The sequence below is a fragment of the Balaenoptera physalus genome (assembly GCF_965194825.1).
Source record: "Balaenoptera physalus genome assembly, chromosome: 18".
NCBI lineage: Eukaryota > Metazoa > Chordata > Mammalia > Artiodactyla > Balaenopteridae > Balaenoptera > Balaenoptera physalus.
Window position 1 is genome coordinate 58,783,396 of NC_138899.1, and position 13,846 is coordinate 58,797,241.

Genomic DNA, 13,846 nt, shown 5'->3' on the forward strand with positions numbered 1-13,846 from the left:
TAAAGTTAAATGACTAACTACCTTTGTCATAAATAATAAATAACAGAATACAGATTCTTTAAAATAGCATAAGGAGCCTCAAAATGTATCACACATGCAATACATTGCCTAAGTTTAGAAAAAAGCCTTAATAATGCACATGTGATCCAAGTTCGCCATCCAGTACTCCATTCATTATCATTTTAGAGCTCAGAAGCAATCTGCACTATTGCCATCTCTCACAGATAGATGACTTGTCCTCCACAAGCAGGCTTCAGGTAATACATTTGGCAAGACAGCTTTGATAAAAGACTGAAATGAAGATTATGCAGCTACACAGTCTGTCCCATGTAGTCTATTTTTTTTTAATTCTTATTTTATATTGGAGCATAGGTGATTAACGATGTGTTAGTTTCAGGTGTACAGCAAAGTGATTCAGTTATACATATACATGTATCTATTCTTTTTCAAATTCTTTTCCTATTTAAATAGGTTATTACAAAATAATGAGCAGCGTTCCCTGTGCTATACAGTAAGTCCTTGTTGGTTATCTGTTTTAAATATAGCAGTGTGTACATGTCAATCCCAAACTCCCAATCTATCCACCCCGCCACCCTTCACCCCTGGTAACCATAAATTCGCTGTGAGTCTGTTTCTGTTTTGTAAATAAGTTCGTTTGTATCTTTTTTTTTTTTTTTGAGCCCAGATCACTAGATCAACAGTACGTCTCTCACGTTGCAGACAGACCACAACACGTGATTAATTAGCTGTAATGGTTAAACTCTTGCAGGTGTACAAGCTGACCAACACAATCCTCAATCTCATCCCCGTATAAAATTCATTTACAGAATAATAGATCATTAAAGGTTGTCCAAAGATGTAAACAATTACCAAAGCAAGGGACTGGGCTTCCCCAGTTTGAGGAAAGATGTGGAAAGTCACAGGACTTTGCGCGACTGAGGGCTGAATACACAATGCATCTAAAACCATAATGTAGCCTGGTGTCAACACTGAATTTTGACTCCCAAATATTACTGTATTTTCTAAGTATCTTTATTAGGATAAAAATCTTGGTTACAAATTCTGTGTAAAGAACAAAGAAAGAATAATTTGAGGGAGGAAACAGGAGAAAATTTTTCAAGTGTGACCTAAGACATCCTGGAGATGACTCTGTAACCAGGCTCCAGTCACAACACCTAACCGTGCCTCAGTGTCCCTTAAAACTAAAGGGTTAGGCGAAAGCATCAGTCCCTAACTCCCTCCTGGCAGTAAAATCCAGTCACCTATTTAGGTATCACAGAGAACTCAAGTTTTTGTAAAATCCTAAGAGCATCTGACGGCAGCAGAAAATGTGCTTACGGTGCTTAATGACTATGAAGGGAAGAATGAGAAGGGTCTAAAGAATCCTCCCAGTCTTGCATTTTTCAGTTTATACTAGGCTTAGGAGGGCAATTGAAATTAGATGCTTCATTTCATCCCACAATAACAATATAATTCTTATTATAATAAAAATTTTAAATGTACATTTTAAAAACATCTGCAAAAGGAAACAGCTTCACCTTCCTCAAATGAAAGTTGTTAGTAGATCTGTCTCATTTGGAGGGTTGTGATGCTTGAGCTACAGTTATGAGTGTAAGGATGTGGAAGCAGCTGTCACTGCTTTGTTTTTCATTCACAGTAGGTGGTTGCCAAGCAACAAAATACTATTGTCTGTTTCCATGATCTATTGGCCAATTTTACTGGTGATAATGCTTTCCATAGTTTAAAACAGGGCCACCGTTTGCACAAGAAGAAATGAGAAAAAATTCTAAGGATGACAATAACATATATACAACTAAACACACTGAATGTACCCCCAAATTATGTGTATAAATATATAGCTGTGTGCTGATATACATACATATATTTTGCGTGTGTGTGTGTGTGCGTGACATATACATTTTTGTTCTACCTACCTCCAACCCATCTCAATTTGATAGGCCAAAAACTAGAATCTAAATCCCTGAGGGCAAATCAAAGCATGACCTGGAGATATGAAAACACAGTAAGAATTATTTTCTCAACAATAGCAATAATTTACAATTTTGCCAGATGTATCAAATTCTGTCCCTTGAATACAAAGTTCTTCAGTCAGAAAAGTAATTCTACCTATATAAAAATTATAAATGGAAAGCCTTTACTATCTACTTTGGAATCATCAAACATATTTAATATGTTGTTTTACTTCAAATCATCTGCTACCACTGTGTACAAAGATAATAATTCAAATGGGAATATTCTGCTTTTCTTTACACCCAAGAATCTTAACATATATTCACTTTTTAAATAATTGAATTGTGCTCCCTGGAATAGCCTCATGTGATTCCCCACTTTGTTTTGATATTGGTTCCTAGGGAATAACAGTCATGCTATGTTACTCTTGCATATTTCACTAGCTTACAAATAAAATAATGCACAGTGTACTCACTATAAAGTTGTCAACATTAGCTTGCATCAGTTGCTGTTTGTTTTCCACTGACAAGGTTTCTAAAGATAAGAATTACAATATTCTTAGATGTACAGACACAACATCAAAACAGCCTGAAGGAATTAAAGCTGGAAAGTGCCAGAGGCAATCATGCTTTGAAATGAAGAGAAATCAGTGTCACGCACACATATATTTCTGCAAAGACCCTAAATAATGCCAGAACAGTCTTTGGATTTTATGCAATGCTCATCCGTCTCCCTTCACAATATACCAAAGCACTTTAACTATTTAGTGCATCCCTCTAAAGGAGCCTTTGAAATTCACTTTTTGAAATTCATTACCACTTGCAAATCGATATATTGCAAGAAACTGGAATAAGCAAAACCCATTACGTGGATTGACATTATTACTATAAAATCTATCAAAAGGGCAACGTTAGCAAAACAGAAACAAAGTGTGTTAAATAATGAACTGAATACTAGTCAAAATTACTTTTCCAGACAGAGCCATCTTCAGCAAAACGCTCCCGGGAGCGCCCATCCGGGTTTCTCCTTCACGTCTCACCCTACACATGACCCACTTCCTCCTCCCTCAGCTTCTCAAGGTTGCTCACCTGCGTCTGGCCCTCACCAAGAAACAATTTCCTTCTCACTTTCTCCACCCTCTTCATAACCCTTAGGCACCCATTACTTTCTCCAAACTACCAGACTCAAATCTGCAGCCCAGTTTGCCACGAACCTCGCCATAAGCACTTGTTTCCCTCATTCTTCTAGATCTGCTTTAAAAATCTCCACCACAGAGCAAATACAATACTAATAAAAAGAAGGTTACAAGCCAGTTTTTTCTTTTAATATCACAGCAGCAAAATGTTGAGAAAAAAACAGAAAAGGAGAAAAGCAGGAGCGCATTTGGAGGAAGGCGGATGAGAGTGTAGCTATACACAATGGGACGCGAGGATCCAACCGGGCCCGGCTTCCCCACCTGTCGACCCCACCTCCCCCATGTGCGCGCCGCGAGATGACAACCACAACACTCCAAACCACCCCCCCTCCCCGGAAAGGAGGCGGGGTTACGCCTTCAGCCAATCAGAACCCGCAAGCCCCAGGTGTCCAACCTATGGGGTGGCCGTGGCAGTGCAGGGGGAGGACGTGGGGTGGTCGGGGAGGGGCGGCGTCCGTGGGAGGCGCGCACGTGTGGAGTCCGGTGAAGAGGGGAGGCGGCAGGCGTCCGGCTACCGAGGCGTAGGCTCTGCACCCTGGCAGCCGCCGAGTCCTGCTGCCCAATGCCTCTTTTGCCTCGGGCTGGACCGGGCCTCCCGCCGAGGAAGACCGGTCCACTGTGTCTGAATTCCCCGAGTAAGGGGACAGTCACAAATAACAACAATAGTACCTAGTTCAGACAAGGCGGGGAGGAAAGTTTCCGGCCCGCACCCAGAGGAGTCCGCCAGGGCTGGGAGGAGAAGGGATGCAGGGCGGGAGGGTGACAACCGGGAAAGAAGAAAGCAGCGGGAGGGCTGCGCGAGCAGGACGCGGACCCGGGTGCGGTTCAGGGGGCGGCGGGCAGCGGGGTGCGCTGTCCAAGGTGCACAGGAGGTGGGAGGCGCGCGGCGGGCGCGGAGCCCGCAGCCAACACTGGCTGGCGGCGCGGGGGAGAGCTGAGAATAGCTGTCTGGGGCGCCAGGCGCCCCCAGGCTCGTAAAAGTCACCCGGCTGGAGCTGAGGTAGGGAGGGGAAGGGCGCGGGGGGCTGCGGTGAAGCCCCCACGCTCCCCTGTCCCCCTCCCTACCGGCCTCACCTCTAGCTCCATTCCCCTCCCCCCGAGCCCACTCCCCTCCGAGCCTCCGTCCTGGTGCCGCGGCGGAGGCGGCGGCGGCGGGACCGCGGAACCCCCGCTCCGAGCCCAGACGCCCCGGGGATGCTGCGGGCCCCGGAGCAGCTTACCTGGGGCCGCGGTACCGGTAGCGGAGGCAGCCAGCCGCGCGGACCCGGGCGCGGCGCGGCTCCTCCTCGCCTCTGCGTCCTCCTTCTCCGCTTCTCCCCGGACTCGGTCCAGGGCACGGAGCTCTGAGACCGCGCCGGGCTGCAGCTACCTTTCCCACCGCCGCCTCGGCTGCGCTACCGCAGACAGAGGACGCCCAGTGGCGGCTGGAAGCCTGTGTGAGTAGCGGCGCCGGAGAGAGTGGGATCTGCTGAGCGGCGCTGGAGACTCCGCGGCTCAGGGCGCGCGGCCGTGCGCACGCGCGCCGGCGAGTGTGTGTGTGTGTGTGTGTGTGTGAGCGTGCGCGCGCGCGCCCACGGGAAGGGGGAGTCGCGAGGGGAGAGGGAGAGAGGCTGAGAGACACTCGCAGGGACCGAGGCGAAATTCTTCGCCCTCGGAAATCCGTAAACCAGGGAAAGGAGGATCGAACGTGCGTGTGGCCCGGGGGAGCTGCCCGCGGGGCGGTGGCAGAGGAGGAGGGGAAGGCAGCGCGGCGCGCGCGGGCTCCAGATCCGAGCTGGGCTGGGCCGAGCGGAACGCGCAGCCACCGATGCAGCAGAGGCGGCGCCCGCAGCTCACTGTCGCGCTGCTCCCTCTAAGGGAGGGGCCGGGCCGCTCGCTCCCGCCACCGCTGCTGTCCGGACTTCTCGCCTGGGCGCGCGGGAACGGGGATCGAGCCCCCACCGTGGCCACCGCAACCTTGGAGGCGCTCGGCCCGCTGAGGGGCCGAGCGGGGAACCCGGCGCACGTGGCCGATTACCGGCTGGAGCCGGCGCGTGCAAGAGCTGCGGGCGTGGAGTGGGCGGTGGAACCCGGCCGAGCGCGGCCTGCCGCCTAGACTGGGTAGAGGAAGCCGGGCGGGGGAGCGAGGGTGAGGTCGGTCAAGGGTGCGGTCAGCAAGCACAGTCGAGGGTAGTGAGGGCTTCCACTCCAGGCGGAATGTTGCCTTTTTTTCTTCTCGGAGGCCACTTTTCCTCGAAGTTATCCACTTCCCAGGTAAAAGTGCCGGCTTCCTCTTTGTTCGGATTCAGCTAACTGTGCAGGCATCCGGCTTCTTTGAAGTCCGGCTTCTCCAAGAACCGGCCAGCCTGGCGCCGCTCTTGGCACTTTAAACCTCTACTCTCTCATTCATCCGAGCTACATTGTATACCGTAGAAATAAAATTTTCAGGCACATTTACATGCCCTTTCTCCTAAAAGACTTCTTGTCCTAGCGGTATTCTTTTCCATGCTTGTTTTAAATTCTGAATGCACTTTTATTCCCTCAGGAATTTCTTAAAGGGTCATAAGGTCTGGTTGATACTTGAAATACCCTTCCTGGCAAGAATTCTCGGGCAGGGGCGGGGGCAGGGTTTGTGTTTCGTACACTTTTTCATGCCCTCCAGTACTGAGCCCAGTACCGTGTACTTTGTGTGTTCTCTATAAATGCTGAATGAATGACATTGTCTTCTAGCTTCACATGTCCTGAAGGCGAAGACTTGGATGCTGGGAAAGTCATTACCACCCCACCAGACTTGCTTGATTTTAACTTATACCATTTCCCTGTGTGTGACTATTTTCCCCTCTGGCGGCCAGAGCCCCAGTGCAAAGAATGACAGCAGAGAGTACTGACCCATTGTGCAGTCTCACCAAGGTGCTGGCAGAGATCACTCTTCAGGGAACCCGATGGGGCACCTGGGTGTGAGAAGGCTAAAGCGTGCTTCATTTCGGTCCTGGGGGAATCCAGTCTCTCAACATGAAAGTCACATTTCATTAGCAGTTTATAATGTCTCTTCTAGAGCAGAAGGACAGGAAAAGAGGTTTAAGAGAAATGCACGTTTCTGATAGCTTGTCGGGTACAAGATTTTCTCTTGTAAAGAGCATTACTTAATGGCTACTTGCCAATACATGCAGGTCACCCCAGACTACTAATTCTGCTGTAGCACCAAGCCCACATCCTTCAACCTTGGTATTTCTACAGTCATTCTCTTAGAAGCAAAAGTCCTCGATTTTACATTCCATGCTAAATTTCAGTTCCTTTGAATTCAGGCTCTTCTGTGAGCTGCTTCTCTCTCCACTCATGATATCACAGCTTTGAAATAGAACTGAAATTAAGTGAAAATTAAAATGGATTTAGTTGGGTGCTGCTGTCTGTTCTCTAGTGGGAGTCCCTTTAAATGATTCCTCTTCTGTCACTCAATTTACAATCTTCTTAGAAGCCACTTGTTGTGATATGGAATTCTTGTGCTTTTTTGTTAGGTTGAAAGCTTAGGTATTTTAAATTTTTACTTGAAAGGAAGCTCTAGAACTTGCAGGAGGAGCAGAAAAACTCTGACACCCAAAATGGACTCTTGACAGCCAACCTTTAAAATGGCTATGAGTCAGAGTCTTCCAAAATAATTTTAAATAATTTTGTTTTGCTTAAAAAGTTGCCTTTATGGTTTCATTCAACAGCTTCCCAAGTGCTTGCCTACTTGGTGGGATGGAAGAATGGAACAAAGCCATAACTTCTCTGATGAGCACCAAAGGGATTAGACTTGTGTTTGTAAAAACAAATACATTTACAGGAAGCCAACATTTAAAAATAAGAATGTAGGCTTGGAGCAATCTTAATGTATGTTAATTTAAAAGATAAACCATAGAAAGAAAGACTAACAACATAAGAGATAAAGTGTTTCTGACCCGCTTAAAAGTTTAGAGGACTAGCTAGGATTAAAATGCCATAAACCATAGCTCTTCATGCTAGCTAAACACTAAATAATAATAAAATGTTCTACCGAGAAATTCATTTTCATGTTATTATCAGTTGAACTGAGAATTAATAGCATAATTATAAAGGTTCGATTTTTCTTCCTAAAAAGGGAATGCTCCTTAACGTAACTGCTTTTTTCAATTTGCAGCAGTGCAATGAACTAGTCAAACATTAACTTCCTTAAAAATACTGGATTGGGAAAGGGTGGGGTGTGTAGAGAAACCCTTTAAACTGATTTGACTACAATTAACTAATCTGCCCATCTAAAGTTATAACAAAAGCTTTCTGCCTCTGAAGACTGGTAAATTTAGGCTGTGAGATGTACCCTGAATTCCAAAATCAACTCCTCATGCTGGGAGCAGATTGCTCCAAATTCTCTCAAGTGAGAAGGCAGGGACCGTTAGCTGAAATGCTGCTGTTGAGTTTAGTGGTTGTGAGCACGCATAAGGATACAGGTAATTTCCCCCATAATTAGGTCACAGATCACTTAGTGCATTAGAGTTTTAAATGATAAAAAAACACCTTGACTTGCACCTGGACCCAAATGCCAGCTCAGTACAGAGTGTAGCATGGGGACAAGAAGAAGTTTCAAGTTATCCTGTTTCTCTTCATGCTCTTACACATTGTTTTATTCCAGATATTACTTAGGGCAATTTAATTCTAACTGGAGATCAGGCATATTTAGGGAAGTCAAAAATCACAGGAAAAAGGTTAGAGTGTATTCCAAGCAAATGTAGGTGGGCTTCCAGAGTTATCAGTGCTGACATTCCGGAGACAGGCGAAAATATTAAAGACCACAGGTTCTTAATAGTTTATGGAATAATGGATTTCCTGGAAGCTGAAGAAAGCTCTAGATCCTCTCCTCTGGAAAGTGAGCATATGAACACAAAAAAAATTTGAATAAAATTTCAGGAACTTAAGGGAACACCCTCTGAAGCTCAGGTTAAGAACCCCTGTCTAACATAGATCCTTTGCACATTGATATGTATGGCTAAAGGGAAATGAATTGGTAGATATACTACTATCCTTACTTCTGTTTTTAATCCAATAAGTTATTTGGTTGTCAATACCAAGAAGATGCATAAGCAAATCAGTAAACCCCACAAGTATTTATTGAGTACCTACTTCATAATCAGTACTATCCCTAATGCCATGATTGTTACAAATAAAGTATAAAATGCAATCTCTGCCTTTAAGGAGCCTACAATCTAGCTATCATTATTCTTGGGAACAAAAAAGTGAACATAAGCATAATTTATCACTTGACCAGGTACAAAAAACTTCAACTTGAATTACCAATGTGACTTAATGAGCCATTTGTTAAGTAAATAAACCATTCCATTGAAAATTGATTAGTGGCCAAGGTATATATGCATATTTTCATATTCATATTCCCTAGTAGTAATAACTTAAATTACCACATGATGTATAAGGTAAAAAGCTAGTCTGTTGCTAAATTCTGAATTTTAGACTGGGGATAAGAAGAAAATTACTGACAAGAAAGAAATCAGCCATATTGGCAATGGCAGCTGTGGATTAAGTATCCCTGGAGATCCCTGGGCAGAGTGGAGTTGATTAGAATATGCTAATCAATTTTATATAGTTTATATTTCAACTGATCCACAAATTAGTAGGACCACCCATGTATTTTGAAATTTCTGTATCTACAAAGACCCTTCCGTCTATTCTTGGATAATTTTAGTGTAATATTTTATTATGACTCTCCTTAAAATTTCTTAATTTTTGCCCTCTGTTCTTTTCACTTATTAACATTATTTATTTTTGGTTAATAGAACTTTTGAAACTACAGCTCCTTCACTCAATTCATGACAAACTTATAAAGAGGAAAAGCAATAATCCAAGGAAACAAGAGGTTTTCAGTTAAAGGAAGTGTTACCATGAACTCCTCTCCCACTTAAGGGTGGCACGAACATAAAGCCAGTCACATAATTAGAGCTGTGGAAAGCTCAACCATCCATGTATTGACCACTTACATAGCCTGCCTCTCCAAGGGCCCCAGAGGCTTCATGTGGGGATACCAGGACTACCAGTCACATCTTTTCACTTCTCCAGAGGCAGTCTTAGTGTGATATAAAAATGGCACTGGACATCAAGTTGTAAGATCTGAGTTCAATCCCAGCCTGGCAAACAAGTTGCTATGAGACCTTTGGCAAGTCACTTTCTGAGCTTCAGTTGACCCTCCTGTGTAATGTGGACAATAATAACTACCTCATTGGTTAAGAAAATTACAATGTGAGAAAGGGTTTCAAATGTTGTAGGAGCTAAGTAAGTCTGCGCAATCTTGGATTTAAATCAAGTGTGTGGCAGAAAATTGGAACACGTACACGAATGGGAAGCTCCTGTAGAAACGCTGGAGCCTTTGTTAGACTATAACTTAAAGAACATTGAACTGATTTGATGATTTCTTGGAGTCCCTTTCAAGGATATTTTAAGAAAGCCACAGACAACCAGAAGTTGGCAGAAACAGACACACGCAGGAAATTGTGGGTTCCATAATTCTAGAGGTGTTGTAATTCTGTAAATTCTGCTGCTGTCGCAAAACCCAAGCTTTTGTGTTCATTTGTTTTTAATTAGTCTCTGTTTTTCCTGTCACACAGATCCTGCTTCCCCAATGGTGTTTTGAGCTGCTAACTTAGCTATAGGAACATTTATTTTACAGATTAAGACCAACTGTAAAATTTATTTTTTTTAAACAAAAATAATTCACTGTTTATTCCTCCTTAATTGTGAAAGCAGTGTGTGTACTTATTGGGGGAAAACAAACAATACAGAAATGTATAAAGAAGAAAAAAAATGCTGTAACATCACCTCTCAGGGACCAACCAACATTCCTACTTTTGTGTATACCTTTCCAGACATTTTCTTTGCATCAGTTTATTGTTTTAAAATGTCATTCAAGTCAACGTATCAGCCATTTAAATACATACTAGCATTTTAGCAAAAACAGTTAAACTCTTTCACAAAAAGATTCAAAAGTGGTTTTGGGGTTTTTTTTCCTTTCATACTCTTCCTTTTCAGGATGGATTCTTTGCTCAGCAAGTCCTTTAAACAGGATTTTACCAAGTCATCCTTGAAACCTTCCCTTTTTACTTCCCCATTTTCACCACTTCTAACAGTGAGTACTTCTTAATGACCCTTTAAAAATTTAATCTCACCTTGAGCTGCCATGTTCTGGAGTCACAAGCCCTACTCCTTGGCCTCTAGCCATTCTGTGGATGCTTTGCATTACTTAACCTCCACCCCCAAGATGAGGTCTGGCTCTGACCTTGGATCTGGTACTGAATTCCCTGATGGAGCAGGAAAGATTCTTGATTTCAATAAGTAACCAGAATGTTCACTGGAGTGACCATCTACTGGTTGGTTATACAGAAGGCTGGCCTGGAGGTAGATTATTTGCGTTCATGTTTTGTGTCAATTGCTGCAGGCAAAATTTGGGAAGTATGTTTTATTTTATTTTAAGAGGCTATAAACAGTCCTTCAAGACGAAAATGCTGACTATAATTCCAAAAGAATCTCCTGCTTTTGCAATTGAGCATGCTCGCTATTTCACCCAGGAAGCTATAATTATTAATGAAACATAATAACAATGTTTATAATTTTGTTGATTTGTTAGTTGTACAGAGCACAAGCTCCCAGAGTAAAACAACCCCAATCCAGGCTATCCCATTCTGCAAATCCAGGAGACCAGGACCTCTGGCATCACTCTTAAAATGAAAACTAAAGAATTGACAGTAGGAAAAAAAAAAAAAAAGAATTGACAGTAGGAAGGAAGGAAACAAAGAAAACAAGGTGAGATTAATTATCTATAGGAGTTCTCTGAAGAATATACACCCTACCTTGTGAATTATGAAAGTTTTAAGGACATAAGTTACCACCTTGTATGTGCAACTCATCTAAGAAAAGAATGAGATAATAAAATGCAACATATGAGACAAGCTATAATCTTGGAAATTGTATACATGGCATAGCAATATGCATTAAAAAGTTTTAGAGAATTGATAGCATGTCTCTAGCATTCATCAAAGAGAGCCATCATGTTTAGCAAGTCAGAGAATTTCAGCAACTAGAAAGGTGTACTTTTGTTGCACAGGATCATTTATCTTGATTCTTTCCTGTCCTAGATGCTGCAGGTTTATGTCTGTAGGTCCACCTTGGGCTAAGAAGTGGCCTTGGGCAGGAAGAGGTACCAAGTTTATAGCATGGAATCTGAAAGGTGAGGTGAAAGAAGAAAGTCTGAAACTGGGAGACAGGACGAGGCCACTGCTCCAGAACCAAGTCCATGAGAGTTGAGTAGCCATGGAATGCCCCTCATATGTGGTACTTGGCTTGGCTGAAGCTCAAAGAGATGGATATGTTCCACTTTTATTTCTTTTGACCCCATTATCAGAAGTCAGCCTTTATTTCAATTAATATAATAAGGCCATATTTGACCAGAATAATTAAGAAAAATTAAAATAAGTACCAAAATATTTTTAAATTTTAATTATTTTGTGGCAGTTCTGCTATAATATAGTATGTTGTATATCCTTTAATCTTCACAAATTAAAATCACTGGAATGAATATAATATTTAATAATAAATAGAGAGCATAGAAAAGTAAAAATATTATGGGATTTAAGATCAAATTGAGCTAAATTTAAATCATGGGTCTGTCACTCTCTGGATGAACATGGGTAAGTTTCTCTTTTTTGTTTTAGAGATCAATAAAATTAACTTTTTAAAAAATTGAAGTATAGTTGATTTACAATGTTGTGTTACTTTCAAGTGTACAGCAAAGTGATTCAGATATATATACACACATATATATACATATACACACATATATATATATACATATATGTCTATGTGTGTGTGTGTGTGTATATATATATATATATATATATATATATATATATATATATATATATATATATATATATATATATATATATTCTACCTCTCTGGAGAACCTGGACTAATACCATCCTCCACCAACAAATGGACCTTTGAGTGCACATGTCTGCTTTCTCTGTATTCCTTCAAGGTGTCAGCCATCTCTTCTTGTTTCTTCAGTGTGACTGATTGTAGATTCTTCTCTGCTCAAAACAGAACTCCATTGCATAGACTTGGGGACACCTATTTTTCACTACAAACGGTCTCTTTTTACCTATTTCCCATGTCTAGGCTATGTTCTGAATACATAAAGTATTGATATCTTAAAAAAAAATGCCCAGCAGAAAAGGCATGCATCTGCCTACCCTCCTTCATGTTCAACTCCCCACCCCTCATATCATACCACATGTTCACCATTGTAAACCAGTTTCTTGTGATTTCAGCTAGCATGAATCATTTGCTCAGGACCAGACCACTCACCAATTTTTTGAAACTGCAAAACTGGGGACCAAGCCTCACACCATGAAGATTTCATTAAGGGTTACATCCTGTGTGACCCAGCCTGAACATTCAGTGATCTTCATATCATAACAATCACAAGTTTTTGGAAATAAATGAACTCAAGTTCTTTTCCATATTTAAGACAGTCCAAGGGTCAAGTTTTCAAATGCAAAGATCCGGTCTGTATATTTATATTTATATTTCTTAATCTGTGTTGTATAAGGGATTTAATCAAAGTATAAAGAAGAGTTTCCAGACAAAGAAAGTGATTGCATCCAAACTGAGTTAAGAAAGATGATGGGATTGTCCTCTCTGAAGATCTTTATAAATAGGTCTAAATAAAAGTATTTATACATAGTATTTCCTAAAGGCAGACATTGATAATCAATCAAGTACTCTTCTAGTCAGATGATTCTCCGATACTGTAATTTTCTATTCTCTGAATTGAAAATTCAGAGTAGGATAATATATTTTGATAGTTTTATTCCATGACAATTATAGAAGGGAAAATGAAAAGAAATGGAAGTTGGCCTTTAGCAGCTATTTTAGTGAGACAATCTTCATTTCAGACTTCTGGAAGGGAGACAATAGTCTGGGAGAGAAAAACAAGATTTTGTTCTTATTGTGGTAAAAGATATTTTGCTAAAGATCTTGTTCTTATTGTGTGCATGTGTGTCTGCAAGAGACAGAGAGAGAGAGAGAGGGAGGGAGAGAGGGAGAGAGGGATAGAGATCTAAGCTACCTGCTATGGACTGAATATGTCCCCCCAAAATTTGTTATGTGGAAGACTGATCCCCAGTGATGGTATTGGTATTAGGCAGTGGGGCCTTTGGAGGTAATTAGGTCATGAGGATGGAGCCCTCATGAATGGGATTAGTGGCCTTACAAGCCTTACAAGAAGTGACATGAGAGCTTGCTCTCTACCATGTGAGGTAGCCCCCGCTCGCTGCAACTAAAGAAAGCCCGCACGCAGCAACGAAGACCCAACACAGCCAAAAATAAAATAAATAAATAAGTATTTAAAAAAACCCAACTTCACAGTGACATTCCTTAAGAAGGCAGTGTTTGCCCTGAACAACCATTTCACGAAATTCTTCTAATAACTGCATTACTGTGGAAACCAATGGAATTGACTTGTAAATTCTACAAATGGAATAAGATGAGAGTAAGGGCACAATGCATCCAAATTCAAGCTTCATAGTGCTTTATTTTAGACTGTTGACTTATGTGACGTGAAGATGGAAAACACATCTTAGAGTCAGAAAACATGGGTTCAAGCCATGGGTCTCCCAATTGCTG

At 42.1% G+C, this 13,846-nt stretch overlaps 1 protein-coding gene across 2 annotated transcripts in view; it reads right to left on the reverse strand.

Moving 5' to 3' along the window:
• The window catches only part of ENOX1 (ecto-NOX disulfide-thiol exchanger 1), a 625,875-nt gene extending 620,265 nt beyond the window's left edge, over positions 1 to 5,610 (reverse strand). For both annotated transcript variants that reach the window (XM_082435381.1, XM_082435376.1), the window contains exon 1: positions 4,387 to 5,610. The gene's annotated coding sequence lies outside the window, so the exon portion shown is untranslated. The remainder of the gene's footprint in view (positions 1 to 4,386) is intronic.
• Positions 5,611 to 13,846: the final 8,236 nt, after the last annotated feature.